The sequence below is a fragment of the Bufo bufo genome, chromosome 8, assembly GCF_905171765.1.
Source record: "Bufo bufo chromosome 8, aBufBuf1.1, whole genome shotgun sequence".
In the NCBI taxonomy this organism is placed as follows: Eukaryota; Metazoa; Chordata; class Amphibia; order Anura; family Bufonidae; genus Bufo; species Bufo bufo.
The window spans coordinates 93699583-93715252 of NC_053396.1; the positions used below are offsets into that span (position 1 = coordinate 93699583).

The 15670-nt window shown below is 43.6% G+C and overlaps 1 protein-coding gene across 1 annotated transcript in view; it reads right to left on the reverse strand.

Annotated features, from left to right (window-relative positions):
• The window catches only part of TEX11 (testis expressed 11), a 1801876-nt gene that overhangs the window by 723530 nt on the left and 1062676 nt on the right, over positions 1 to 15670 (reverse strand). The window lies entirely within an intron of this gene.

Here is a 15670-nt window from a genome sequence, read left to right on the forward strand (position 1 = left end):
GCCTGTTCCAGTGGTGGGTGACGTGAAGCCTGATTCTCTGCTATGACATGAAGACTGATTCTCTGCTGACATGAAGCCTGAATCTCTGTTACGGGACCTCTCTCCTCTGTCTGGGTGCCAGGGCCTAAATGTGTGACAGTGGCCTCTTCCAGTGGTGGGTGACGTGAAGCCTGATTCTCTGCTATGACATGAAGACTGATTCTGTGCTGACATGAAGCCAGATTCTCTGTTACGGGACCTCTCTCCTCTGTCTGGGTGCCAGGGCCTAAATGTGTGACAGTAGCCTCTTCCAGTGGTGGGTGACGTGAAGCCTGATTCTCTGCTATGACATGAAGACTGATTCTGTGCTGACATGAAGCCATATTCTCTTACGGGACCTCTCTCCTCTGTCTGGGTGCTGGGGCCTAAATATGTGACAGTGGCCTGTTCCAGTGGTGGGTGACGTGAAGCCTGATTCTCTGCTATGACATGAAGACTGATTCTGTGCTGACATGAAGCCTGATTCTCTGTTACAGGACCTCTCTCCTCTGCCTGGGTGCCTGGGCCTAAATATGTGACAGTGGCCTGTTCCAGTGGTGGGTGACGTGAAGCCTGATTCTCTGCTATGACATGAAGACTGATTCTCTGCTGACATGAAGCCAGATTCTCTGTTACGGGACCTCTCTCCTCTGCCTGGGTGCCTGGGCCTAAATATGTGACAGTGGCCTGTTCCAGTGGTGGGTGACGTGAAGCCTGATTCTCTGCTATGACATGAAGACTGATTCTCTGCTGACATGAAGCCAGATTCTCTGTTACGGGACCTCTCTTCTCTGTCTGGGTGCCTGGGACTAAATATGTGACAGTGGCCTGTTCCAGTGGTGGGTGACGTGAAGCCTGATTCTCTGCTATAACATGAAGACTGATTCTGTGCTGACATGAAGCCAGATTCTCTGTTACGGGACCTCTCTCCTCTGCCTGGGTGCCTGGGCCTAAATATGTGACAGTGGCCTGTTCCAGTGGTGGGTGACGTGAAGCCTGATTCTCTGCTATGACATGAAGACTGATTCTGTGCTGACATGAAGCCAGATTCTCTGTTACGGGACCTCTCTCCTCTGTCTGGGTGCCAGGGCCTAAATGTGTGACAGTGGCCTCTTCCAGTGGTGGGTGACGTGAAGCCTGATTCTCTGCTATGACATGAAGACTGATTCTGTGCTGACATGAAGCCAGATTCTCTGTTACGGGACCTCTGTCTGGGTGCCGGGGCCTAAATATGTGACAGTGGCCTGTTCCAGTGGTGGGTGACGTGAAGCCTGATTCTCTGCTATGACATGAAGACTGATTCTGTGCTGACATGAAGCCAGATTCTCTGTTACTGGACCTCTCTCCTCTGTCTGGGTGCCAGGGCCTAAATGTGTGACAGTGGCCTCTTCCAGTGGTGGGTGACGTGAAGCCTGATTCTCTGCTATGACATGAAGACTGATTCTGTGCTGACATGAAGCCAGATTCTCTGTTACGGGACCTCTCTCCTCTGTCTGGGTGCCAGGGCCTAAATGTGTGACAGTGGCCTCTTCCAGTGGTGAGTGACGTGAAGCCTGATTCTCTGCTATGACATGAAGACTGATTCTGTGCTGACATGAAGCCAGATTCTCTGTTACGGGACCTCTCTCCTCTGTCTGGGTGCCAGGGCCTAAATGTGTGACAGTGGCCTCTTCCAGTGGTGGGTGACGTGAAGCCTGATTCTCTGCTATGACATGAAGACTGATTCTGTGCTGACATGAAGCCAGATTCTCTGTTACGGGACCTCTCTCCTCTGTCTGGGTGCCGGGGCCTAAATATGTGACAGTGGCCTGTTCCAGTGGTGGGTGACGTGAAGCCTGATTCTCTGCTATAACATGAAGACTGATTCTCTGCTGACATGAAGCCAGATTCTCTGTTACGGGACCTCTCTCCTCTGTCTGGGTGCTGGGGCCTAAATATGTGACAGTGGCCTGTTAAAGTGGTGGGTGACGTGAAGCCCGATTCTCTGCTATGACATGAAGACTGATTCTCTGCTGACATGAAGCCAGATTCTCTGCTATGGCATGAAGAGACTGATTCTCTGCTGACATGAAGCCAGATTCTCTGCTATGGCATAAAGAGACTGATTCTCTGCTGACGTGAAGCCAGATTCTCTGCTATGGGACCTCTGTCCAATTGATATTGGTTAATTTTTATTTTTTTATTTTTATTTTAATTCATTTCCCTATCCACATTTGTTTGCAGGGGATTTACCGACATGTTGCTGCCTTTTGCAGCCCTCTAGCTCTTTCCTGGGCTGTTTTACAGCCTTTTTAGTGCCGAAAAGTTCGGGTCCCCATTGACTTCAATGGGGTTCGGGTTCGGGACGAAGTTCGGGTCGGGTTCGGATCCCGAACCCGAACATTTCCGGGAAGTTCGGCCGAACTTCTCGAACCCGGACATCCAGGTGTTCGCTCAACTCTATTAACAAGACATAAAAAAATATGTTAAAAAGAGTGGTGTCTAAGGATGGGAGGGACTGGGATCTTCTTCTGCCTTATCTCATGTTCGCAGTGCGAGAAGTGCCCCAGGCCTCTACCGGGTTCTCGCCCTTCGAACTGCTATACGGCAGACACCCTCGTGGGAACAACAAAACACACCGCACAAAAGTGTTGAGTACGTCACCCAGATGCAGGGACGGATAGAAACAGTGTTTCTCTGGTTAGGGAGCATATGGAGGCAGCGCAGCGAGCCCAGAGTAGGGTCTATAATCGGCAGGCTCGGGTCCGAAACTTTTACCCGGGTGTTGGTTCTGGTACCGACTGTAGACAGTAAGTTCCTAGCTAGGTGACAGGGGCCCTACGAGGTACTTGAAAAAATTGGAGAGGTAGATTACAAAGTACACCAGCCAGGGAGGCGAAAGCCGCAGTAGGTGTACCATGTGAATCTGCTCAAGCCATGGAAGAAAAGGGAAACCTGTACGGAAGACAGCCCACGACCAGAGTTCCTAGGGGAAGCGGTTTCGGCCCCTCGGTCTGAAGTAGGGGAAGCGGCTGCCACAGTGAAAATTGCTGACAGCCTCTCCTCTAAACAGGCTCAGGAAGCCAGGGAGTTCATTAGTCGGAACACGGATGTGTTCTCAGACCTCTCTGGACGCACGTCCGTAATCCGGCATTACATTATCACTGAGCCTCAGGCGAAAGTCAGGTTAAAACCGTACCGGGTACCCGAGGCTCGGCGACAAGCCATCATGGAAGAAGTGCAGCTAATGCTCCAGCTGGGAGTCAAAAAGTGAGTGGGCCAGTCCGATAGTATTAATACTCAAGCCAGACGGGACATTGCGGTTCTGTAATGACTTCTGCAAACTTAATGAGGGGTCCAAGTTTGACGCGTATCCCATGCCCCGAGTGGATGAGCTTATTGAAAAGTTGGGCCAAGCCCGGTATTTTTCTGTGTTGGACCTCACCCAAGGGTACTGGCAGGTACCCTTGACGGAGGCTGCCAAATGAAAAACGGCTTTCGTCACGTCAGAGGGGCTGTATCAGTACAAGGTATTACCCTTTGGTCTACATGGCGCTCCCGCCACGTTTCAAAGGCTAATGGATATAGTACACCGTCCACATCGTTGATACGCTTCGCTGTACCTGGACGATATCGTTATCCATAGCACCAACTGGGAAAGTCACCTACCTAAAGTACAGGCTGTAGTGGACTCCCTTAAGAAGGCTGGCTTAACCACTAACCCAAAAAAGTGCACGATAGGGTTAGAAGAGACCAAGTACCTGGGGTATGTAATTGGGCACGGAATGATCAAAGCTCAGGTGAACAAAATTAAGGCAATTAGGAATTGGCCCCGACCTGTCACTACTCGGCAAGTAAAGTCATTCCTGGGTATGGTGGGGTACTATATGAGGTTTGTCCCCAATTTTGCTACAGTCGCCGCACCATTGCCAGGCCTTTCGAAGGGACGCAAGTCAGTGACGGTCCACTGGAATGAGCAGGCGGAAAAGGCTTTCTCCGCTTTGAAGTCGGCCCTGTGTGGGTCCCCGGTTCTGGTGACGCCCGACTTCAAAAGGGACTTTATAGTGCAGACCGATGCCTTCTAGGTAGATCTCGGTGCTGTACTGTCTCAAGATGTTGAGGGGGAGGAGCATCCCGTTGTCTTCCTCAGCCGGAAGCTCACCCCAGACGAGACTAGGTACAGTATAGTGGAGAGAGAGTGCCTGGCGATTAAGTGGGCACTCGAGTCTCTCCGCTATTATCTTTTGGGGAGAAAGTTCCGTCTGGTGACTGACCACTCCCCTCTCAAGTGGATGAGCCAGGCCAAAGAGAGGAATTCTCAGGTCACCAGTTGGTTCTCATCTTTGCAAAACTTTAAGTTTTCCGTGGAACACAGGGCAGGCAGGTTACAGGGTCCAATGTCTGGCAAGTGATCACCCCCTCAGAGTTGAACAAAGGGGGTGTAACACCCCAGAGTTGTGCTACGAAACTCTTTTATACCGCTACAACCTGTTAAGTGTATTTACCTGGTCATTTAATGTAATTTTACATCATATTCTCACAAATGTGCATTGTAAAGCCTTGTAAATATATATTGCTGTAATTTCTATGTTCACCAGCAAGTGCCAGCAATGTGTTCAGCAAGGATTTAGCTAGTTTAGTGTTTCTGAACTAGAATAGTTCATTCCAGTTCAGCTCCCCCCTCTATGAGCAGAGTGGGCTGGCCCATGTCCTGCCTCATGGGGAGAGAAGGAAGTTAAGTTAGTGTGCCAGCCACTCCGGCTAGGGGAAGGCTGTGCGAGTAGACTATTATACAATAGACTATTATACACATATCCTGACCCACTGCATAATTTGGCGTCAGAGTGCATACCCCGGTCCGGCTCTATTGCAGGGGGATGTATGTAAGAAGGAACTAAGGGCCGTCATTGATGGAAAATACGTGTCACCGAGGTTCCTGGCCTTGGTGAGGTAAGAACCGGATTTTTCCCTGAAGTGTCAGTTTTAAGTTGCAGTCTGACACTTCAGCTGTTAGTATGGCTGTAAAGCCGATCCGGGCCGGTTCTTATTGGGAGCAGCCAAAGAGCAGGGTGGGTGGCTGTTCCCCATGGTTCCAGGCCAGGTTTTGGGCTGGGATATAAAAACCCAGCCAGCACGTTCAGCTGGTGTGGATTATCCTCCATGACAGAGAAGCTGAGGAGTCTGTGGTTTGAGACACTGAGGCCATCTATTTGTGAGAGCCGCATGCTGGGGAAACAGGCCTCTAAAGCCTGCTGCGGACTGCGGGTGAAAATCATCTGCTGACCAGGTGAAGTCTTTTTGCACTGTGGACTTTGTGTGGTGTGAACAGGCACCAAAACTGAACACTTACTTTTGGCTTGTTTTTTTTTTCCCTAGGTGTGAATAAACACTGAACTTTGATTTACAACCTTTGTTTTTGCCTCTGTACTGCGTCTGCTTACCCTGCCTACCAGAGCGAATCCCCAGACTGGATATTAGATATTTTTTGGATGCGCACACTTTACACTGGAGATGTTGAACAGCTAATGTCACTGTATGCAGCGGACACCGTCTACAGGAAAAATTCACTGGATGTCACAGATAAATTTTTTCGGCGCACACGTTACACTGCAGATGTGGCACTGGTTATGTCACTGTCAGAAGTGGACACCGTCTATTGAAAAAGTACACTGTATGTCACAGATATTTTTTTGGATGCGCACACTTTACACTGGAGATGTGGCACAGCTAATGTCGCTGTCTGCAGCGGCTTAACTATTGTATGCTATTTAGCACAGGATGTGTTAAAAATAGATATTGCTGCCACACACAATAGTCTTTAGAAGGACTTTTGGGTCTGTAAAGTTTTAGCAATTTAGCGCAGGTTGCCTAAAAATACAGATTGCTGGCACCTGTCTTGCCGAATTTGTGGCTTCTCCATCTCCCCCTCTTTGACTAAATGTGATCGGATTGGAGGACATTGATTTTTCGGAGATATTTTATGTGACTACCTCTGGACACCAGGAAATGCGTTGATAATTTGTCTACTGGATTTTTTTTTTGTTTTTGTTTTTCCTCTTACTATTAACAACATCTTTTGTCCTAAATAATTTTTATTTTATTTTTCTCTCCTTAATAGTACTAATACTATCTGGACTAAGGTGAAACGTAGGGTTTTGTCTAATTGGACTGCTTGTTATAATATTTTAATATATTGTAAACTGTAGCTTTGTTGGATGGTAACAGATTTAATGTTCGTGATTAAGACAACTGTACTTCTGTACCTCTGAGATAATTGTTGGGAATTGTTGTGATAAGATAAGATAAGGTAAGATAAGATGCCTTTATTGTCACTGTACAGAGGGGAAGCAAACCAGGCTGGTGCAGTGAGCTGCATTTATATTAATATAAGCAGATATATAACGCGAGTTTGACCGCGACGCGTGGTTGATTAAGTGTGGTTGATTAAGTGTGTGACTTAAGATTAAGAGAGGGAGTATCTGAGAGCTAAATTATTTGTGGACATTGATAAGTGGCTGTGTTTGACTGTATTTTGTGCTATGATAACACTTTTTTTTTTCTTTCTTTCTCCAGGGGTTGCACAGGTGAGCAAGTAGGGTGTGGCTGTTTAATTAGGGTGTGGCTGTCTAATTAGGAGACTTTAAAAACTCAGCAGTAAGAACAGCACAGCCTTTTTGATTCCAGAGGGGAAGCAAACCAGGCTGGTGCAGTGAGCTGCATTTATATCAATATAAGCAGATATATAACGCGAGTTTGACCGCGACGCGTGGTTGATTAAGTGTGGTTGATTAAGTGTGTGACTTAAGATTAAGTGACTTTATATTCAGGGACTTCGGAGGGGGACTGCAATTAGCCTGTATATTATTACTACATTGTATTGTATTTTTTTTCTTTTGTGGTGTAATCCCCATTTAGTATGTGTTGCACAATTGACAACGCAGTCCAGTGCACATCTTGCATGATGTATGCAGTCCTGGAACAGCCGTTCCAGGGTGAATTTCTTTGTTCAAGATGTGAGCAAATTACCCGTTTGGAATCGCTAATCGAGTCTCTAAATGGGCAAGTTGCAACACTGAGAGGCATTGACAATTTGCAAAAAAGTTTGCTTCTCACCGAGCAAGCACTCTTTGGGGTAGATGAGGGAGAGGGTGACAGAGAGGAGGCTGAGGAAAGTGAGGTAGCTAGCTGGGTAACATTTAGAAAGCGGGGTAGAGGGAAGAGTGCCAGGGAGGCTAGCCCTGATCTGACACACCCCAACAAGTTTGCACGTTTGGCAGATGAGGGGGATGTCAGTCCAGGGACGGCACTGCCGCAGCCGGACACTTCCTCTGCCAGTCAGGGGAATGTCAGCTCCGGTAAGCAGGGGACCAGGAGAGCAGGGCAGGCCAGACAGGTGCTGGTAGTGGGAGACTCAATTATTAGGGGAACAGATAGGGAAATCTGTCACAAAGACCGTGATCGCCGAACAGTGTGCTGTCTTCCTGGCGCTAGAGTTCGACATATCGCGGATCGGGTTGACAGATTACTGGGAGGGGCTGGAGAAGATCCAGCGGTCATGGTCCATATCGGAACCAATGACAAAGTTAGGGGTAGGTGGAGAGTCCTTAAAAATGATTTCAGGGATTTAGGGCAAAAGCTTAGGGCAAGGACCTCAAAGGTAGTATTTTCCGAAATACTACCGGTACCACGGGCCACACAAGAAAGGCAGCGGGAGATTAGGGAAATTAACAAGTGGCTCAAGAACTGGTGTAGGATGGAGGGGTTTGGGTTCCTGGAGAACTGGGCCGACTTCGCTGTCGGCTACAGCCTCTATCGTAGGGACGGGCTGCACCTCAATGGGGAAGGAGCAGCTGTGTTGGGGAAGAAGATGGCTAGAAGGTTGGAGGAGTGTTTAAACTAGGGACTGGGGGGGAGGGTAATTACACTATAGAAGGGGAAGATAGTGCAGATAGAGACCGGGGGCAAGGTAGTGGGACTGGGGGAGAAATGGAAGGAGGGACAAGAACAGTTCAGAAGGAAAGGTGTAGGGTAAAAGATATACATAAACCTCTCATATGTATGTATACTAATGCCAGAAGTCTGACTAATAAAACTGGTGAACTGGAATTAGTGATGTGTGAGGAGGACTATGACATAGTGGGAATAACTGAGACATGGCTGGATGATAGCTATGACTGGGCAGTTAATGTACAAGGTTACAGTCTGTTCAGAAAGGATCGTCAAAACCGGAGAGGTGGAGGGGTCTGCCTTTATGTAAAATCTTGTCTAAAGCCCACACTCCGTGAAGATATAAGTGAGGGACATGAACATGTGGAGTCACTGTGGGTAGAGATACATGGAGCTAAAAACAACAATAAATTACTAATAGGAGTCTACTATAAACCACCTAATATACCAGAGTCCACAGAAAATCTACTACTAAACGAGATAGACAAGGCGGCAAATCATAATGAGGTGGTTATTATGGGGGACTTCAACTACCCAGATATAGACTGGGAAACTGAAACTTGTATATCTCATAAAGGAAACAGATTCTTGGCAATAACCAAAGACCATTATCTCTCCCAACTGGTTCAGGACCCGACTAGAGGGACGGCCATACTGGACTTAATATTAACCAATAGACCTGACAGAACAACAGACGTGCAGGTTGGGGGACACCTGGGAAATAGTGACCATAAAGTAATAACCTTCCAATTATCATTCAAAAGAGCGTTTCTACAGGGAGAAACAAAAATACCAAACTTCAAAAAAGCTAAATTTAGCCAACTAAGAGAGGCCATAGGCCTAACTAACTGGGACAAAGTCCTCAAAAATAAAAATACAGCCAAAAAATGGGATATCTTTAAAAACATCCTAAAATCTCATTGTGAGAGGTACATACCGTATGGGAATAAAAGGTTAAGGAACAAAAAGAAACCAATGTGGATAAACAGAACTGTAAAGAAAGCAATAAATGACAAAAAGAAAGCATATAAAACCCTAAAACAGGAGGGTAGCACGGAAGCACTGAAAAACTATAAGGAAAAAAACAGAACATGTAAAAAACAAATAAAAGCGGCCAAACTAGAGACCGAGAGATTAATTGCCAAACAGAGTAAAACTAACCCTAAAATGTTCTTCAATTATATAAATGTTAAAAAGTATAAATCTGAAGGTGTCGGCCCTTTAAAGAGTAATGAGGGGGGAGTTGCAGAGAGCGACGAGGAGAAAGCAAAGCTGTTAAATATTTTTTTCTCCAATGTATTCACTGAGGAAAATAAACTGTCAGATGAAATGCTGAATGCTGAAATAAATTCGCCATTAAAAGTGTCCTGTCTGACCCAGGAAGAAGTACAACAGCGACTTAAAAAAATCAAAATAGACAAATCGCCAGGACCGGATGGCATACACCCCCGTATCCTAAGGGAATTAAGTAATGTCATAGCCAGACCCTTATTTCTGATATTTGCGGACTCTGTACTGACAGGGAATGTCCCACAGGATTGGCGCATGGCAAATGTGGTGCCAATATTCAAAAAGGGTCCAAAAACAGAGCCTGGAAACTATAGGCCGGTAAGTTTAACATCTGTTGTGGGTAAACTGTTTGAAGGTTTTCTGAGAGATGCTATGTTAGAGCATCTTATGGGAAATAAGCAAATAACGCCATATCAGCATGGCTTCGTGAGGGATCGGTCATGTCAAACTAATTTAATCAGTTTCTATGAGGAGGTAAGTACTAGACTTGACAGCGGCAAATCAATGGATGTCGTGTATCTGGACTTCTCCAAAGCATTTGACACTGTACCTCATAAAAGGTTAGTATATAAAATGAGAATGCTCGGACTCGGAGAAAACGTCTGTAAGTGGGTAAGTAACTGGCTCAATGATAGAAAACAGAGGGTGGTTATTAACGGTACATACTCAGATTGGGTCACTGTCACTAGTGGAGTACCTCAGGGGTCAGTATTGGGCCCTATTCTCTTCAATATATTTATTAATGATCTTGTAGAAGGCTTGCATAGTAAAATATCAATTTTCGCAGATGACACTAAACTGTGTAAAGTAATTAACACTGAAGAGGACAGTATACTACTACAGAGGGATCTGGATAGATTGGAGGCTTGGGCAGATAAGTGGCAGATGAGGTTTAACACTGAGAAATGTAAAGTTATGCACATGGGAAGGAATAATGCAAGTCACCCGTACATACTAAATGGTAAAACACTCGGTAACACTGACATGGAAAAGGATCTAGGAATTTTAATAAACAGCAAACTAAGCTGCAAAAAACAGTGTCAGGCAGCGGCTGCCAAGGCCAATAAGATAATGGGTTGCATCAAAAGGGGCATAGATGCCCGTGATGAGAACATATTCCTACTACTTTACAAATCACTGGTCAGACCACACATGGAGTACTGTGTACAGTTCTGGGCTCCTGTAAACAAGGCAGACATAGCAGAGCTGGAGAGGGTCCAGAGGAGGGCAACTAAAGTAATAACTGGAATGGGGCAACTACAGTACCCTGAAAGATTATCAAAATTAGGGTTATTCACGTTAGAAAAAAGACGACTGAGGGGAGATCTAATTACTATGTATAAATATATCAGGGGGCAGTACAGAGATCTATCCCATCATCTATTTATCCCCAGGACTGTGACTGTGACGAGGGGACATCCTCTGCGTTTGGAGGAAAGAAGGTTTGTACACAAACATAGAAAAGGGTTCTTTACGGTAAGAGCAGTGAGACTATGGAACTCTCTGCCTGAGGAGGTGGTGATGGTGAGTACAATAAAGGAATTCAAGAGGGGCCTGGATGTATTTCTGGAGTGTAATAATATTACAGGCTATAGCTACTAGAGAGGGGTCGTTGATCCAGGGAGTTATTCTGATTGTAATAAAAATAGAATGGGCACTCATATATCCGGTACACAAAGTATGCAAAGCGACTCGGGTGATGTGATAATAATATATTAATTTATTATAGCAATATGTATGTGCCAATGAATATCAATAATATTATACCATACACTATTGATATTATAACCTGAACAGAGCAATATCCCCAATATATCCTAAATGAATAAAACTGACATAAAATACACGATATATAATAAAAAATGCACAATATGTATAACAATCCACTGTTGTAGCTAATAGAAATCCGGTGCAAATAGTTGGGCTAAATAGATTATTGCTGTTATCTAAAACAGTGGCTGGCAGCAAATATATCTCCAGAGATAAATAAAGTGAATAATAATTAAATAGTGTATCCTGTGATATAAAACAGTTTGGTGTATATTATACCTCTATATACAATATATAAAGATAGTGAATATAGAAAAAATGGTGTACAATCAGTGCAAAATATAAATACAGATATATAAATATATAAATAATGTGAAAGGGTCTCTAGAGAGTCAACAATAATTTGCTGCGTCCTACTGATATAGTCTTTCTTTAATATTAGGAAATGTGGTCTGAATATCAACTGGATCCACACAATTCCTAGAGGTAGACTTGATTCCAGCAGATATCAGCCTAAACAGGCTTGAACGTAGTCAGCCACAACAAGCGCGGCAATATAAATGTATCCAGCAATGTTGCAAGGTAATTAAGCAGCAATACAATTTTCTCCGGCAATATTACAAAGACAGTGCAGATGTATCTGACAGTGTTGCGCCGGTTCAATTGTAGCCAGCAATATTACTCCGGTTCAGATATAGCAGTGCCGAGTCGGTTTTACTCACATGCAGTCCTGCTCCCACCGTGGCGTCCCACGTGGTATGGGTTCAGGAGGACTCGCCTTTAGGTAGCACGATCAGAGTCTGTCTTGTTATCCGCTGGTAATGCTGTGTATACCCGACTGTGAACGGGAGCGCTGTCTATCTCAGGCTGTGACCCTATCTGGGTCAGTTCTGGTGATAGAAGGTCTCACTCGCTGGACTATATCCAAAGGGATCCACAGTTCGGTTAGCCGCAGTTCAGATGTCCTTTTTTGGAAAGCGCTTTCTCAATTCAGTCAATAGTAGAAAACTGTAGCCGGTCTCCTGTCAGGTCCAATTGCTCCTCACCAGACGCGTTTCGAAGGCTATCTGCCTTCTTCCTCAGTGGCTAATTTGGATCTGACTGACTTGCCGGCTATTTATCCGTTTTGCCTCCAAAGGGCTCCTTATTAAACCTGGGATGGGCCCAAGAGGTCTGGATTCTCATGAATCTAATTAACATGTGTTGCGGTATTCCTGCGGTATATCTGCTGTTTTTATACACACATGCGTTTTTTATATTGTGTGTTCTTAAATCCGCTAAGATCCTTAGACATGTCCAATTTTATTATAGCAGATTGCATTTGGATCATATAAACAAAATTTCATCCAATATCATATGTTAATAAGAACACATTTTTATTAAAAAAAAATATATAAAAATAAATATATAAAATATATATAAAAACTGAACACCTTAATTAAGAACATATTAAATAGTGGGGAGCTTCTGTATAAGGTCTAAAAATATATATAAAACTCTTTATAAAATCCTTTATATAAAATAGATTATATAATTATCTTATTCTCCATGATTTTGTGGGGTATTATATCTACTACAGGTATATATAAATATTTTTATAAGGTTTATATCAACATTTTTAATAGACAGCAGGATATATCTGATGGGGCTCATCCCCTGAAATGATTCGGGCAGACTCTATAGAAGAATGGTAAATGATGGTATAGGGCCGGAGATCCACAGCGCAGGGGGGGTCATAGTGCTGCTAAACAGCCCGACTAGTACCCCCCAGTTATTCTGATTGCCTGATTGGAGTCGGGAAGGAATTTTTTATTCCCCTAAAGTGAGGAAAATTGGCTTCTACCTCACAGGGTTTTTTTTGCCTTCCTCTGGATCAACTTGTAGGATGACAGGCCGAACTGGATGGACAAATGTCTTTTTTCGGCCTTATGTACTATGTTACTATGTTACTATGTTACTAATGTAATACAATGTACAGGGTGGGCCATTTATATGGATACACCTTAATAAAATGGGAATGGTTGGTGATATTAACTTCCTGTGTGTGGCCCATTAGTATATGTGAGGGGGGAAACTTTTCAAGATGGGTGGTGACCATGGTGGCCATTTTGAAGTCGGCCATTTTGAATCCAACATTTGTTTTTTCAATAGGAAGAGGGTCATGTGACACATCAAACTTATTAGGAATTTCACAAGAAAAACAATGGTGTGCTTGGTTTTAATGTAACTTTATTCTTTCATGAGTTATTTACAAGTTTCTGACCACTTATAAAATGTGTTCAATGTGCTGCCCATTGTGTTGGATTGTCAATGCAACCCTCTTCTCCCACTCTTCACACACTGATAGCAACACCGCAGGAGAAATGCTAGCACAGGCTTCCAGTATCCGTAGTTTCAGGTGCTGCACATATCGTATCTTCACAGCATAGACAATTGCCTTCAGATGATCCCAAAGATAAAAGTCTAAAAGAGCACATAGGGTTCCTACAAAAAAGAGGGTCCCAGGGGTCTACTCCAGACATGTGTTGGTGAAATGCTTACTTGCTAAGGATCGAGATACAATATTGTCTGATGCTAGAACCTCCGAAAAATACCAGATACATGGTGAAAAGATAAGACTCTTTCCAGATTACTCAGCCGACACTAATGAACGTAGAAAAGAGTTTATAACCGTTAAAAAGAGATTAAGGGAAGCAGGTCTGAAGTATAGTTTACTCTTTCCGGCAAAATTAAGAGTGGAATATAAAGGAAGGGTTGAATTTTTTCAGACACCAGTAGAGGTCAGCGAATGGGCGGACGGGATGGGCCTTTGAGGGGGGGTGGAGGGGGGATAAGGAGCCATTATGCTAAGTAATGGAGCTGCCTCGACTGCTGATCAGCAGAGGGGGGGCTATTCAGAGGGTGGGAGGGGGAGGTATTTTGGAGAAGAGGGAGAGGGGATGTGGATTTTTTTTTTCTCTTCTCTTCCCCCTCTGCTAGATGGTTAAGATCCTTTCATTGAATGTGAGAGGTTTACAAGAGAGAGTAAAGAGATACGCTATCCTTGAATGGATGAAGAGGTTTTTGCCAGCCATCGTTTGCCTCCAAGAGACACACTTAGATAAAGAATCTTTAAGGTGGTTGGAGAAGAGATAGAGTGGAAGGGTACCATTTGGTATATACTACTTATTCTAGAGGGGTCTCAATTTTGATACATGATAAGATTAAATTTGAGTGTGTTGCATACGAGGCGGACGACTGTGGTAGGTACATCTTCTTACAATGTAATATAGAAGGGGTTAAAATGGTAATCGCAAATATATATATTCAACCACCATATAAGCCAGAGGTGTTGTATGAGTTGCACAGATTTATGTTGTATAGGCAAGAATGTATAATGATTGCGATAGGAGACTACAATGCTGTAATGGATCCAATGAACACAAAATGTAGATTTGTTTAAACTGGCCTTGGAATTTAACTGGATTGATGTTTGGCGTTATCTGAACCCGGAAGAAACCATGTATTCCTGTTATTCTAAATCGCATCAAACCTGGTCAAGAATAGATATGGTCTTGGGAAATAAAAATCTAATGTCCCAAAACAGGATTAGGATAAAGTATTTGCCTATGGCTTTATCCGATCATAGTGCTGTGGTAATGGAATTGGACTTGAACAGAAAGAAAAACTTGCCAATGTTTAAGTTTAATCCTCATTGGTTATCACTAATCTCAGATAAAGAAAGTATAATGGTGGAATTAAAAATTTTTTTGCAGGAGAATAATAACTCCGCTAGTAGATTGATAGTTTGGGATACCGCCAAGGCATATTTAAGAGGACTGTTGTTTAAAAAGGTGAATTATTGGAAGAAAAGTACTATATTGGAAAAAAAATTAGAAGAAGCAAGATTAGCATGTATAATGAACCCCACTGAAAATAATAGGAAGAAATGGGAGGAGTAACAGGAAAAGCTAAAAATACATCAGTTAGAGAGAAGTAGGAAAGAATTGCTCTTCCAATGGTTTCGGTTAGCCTCAGAGGGAGAAAAGGTTGGTAAAATGTTAGCGGGTATTGTAAAAAATCAGAGAGGGAAATCATGGATTGGGGCGATCAGAGACAATACGGACAAAATAATTAGTTCACCTGAAGGAATTAAAGTTTTTGTGGATTATTTCCAGGAACTTTATAAGTCTAGGGTAAAATATTCGAAAATAGATTTGGACCTATATTTAGACCAGATTGCTCTGAGAGAGATATCTAAGGCCCAAAAGGAATATCTGGAAAAATAAATATCTATTTTAGAAATAAAGGAGGTTTTGGGTAAGGTGAAACCTGCAAAAACACCAGGGTGTGATGGACTCCCTTTTAAAATATATAAGATCTTTGCCCAGGTGTTAATACCAGAATTACAAACGACACTGTGTGAGGCTCAAAAAATAGGGGACTTACCAGATTCCATGAAAGAAGCAATTATCACATTAATTCCAAAAAAGGGTAAAGAACAATTAGACCCCGGTTCATAAAGACCAATATCTTTGTTAAATACGGACGTTAAAATTCTGGCAAAGGTTTTGGCAGGCAGGCTCTCTAAGGTGATTAAAGGTATAATTCATGAAGATCAGACAGGTTTTATACCCGGAAGAACGTTTTATTCAAATATAAGAAGGTTGTACCTTAATATCAAAGC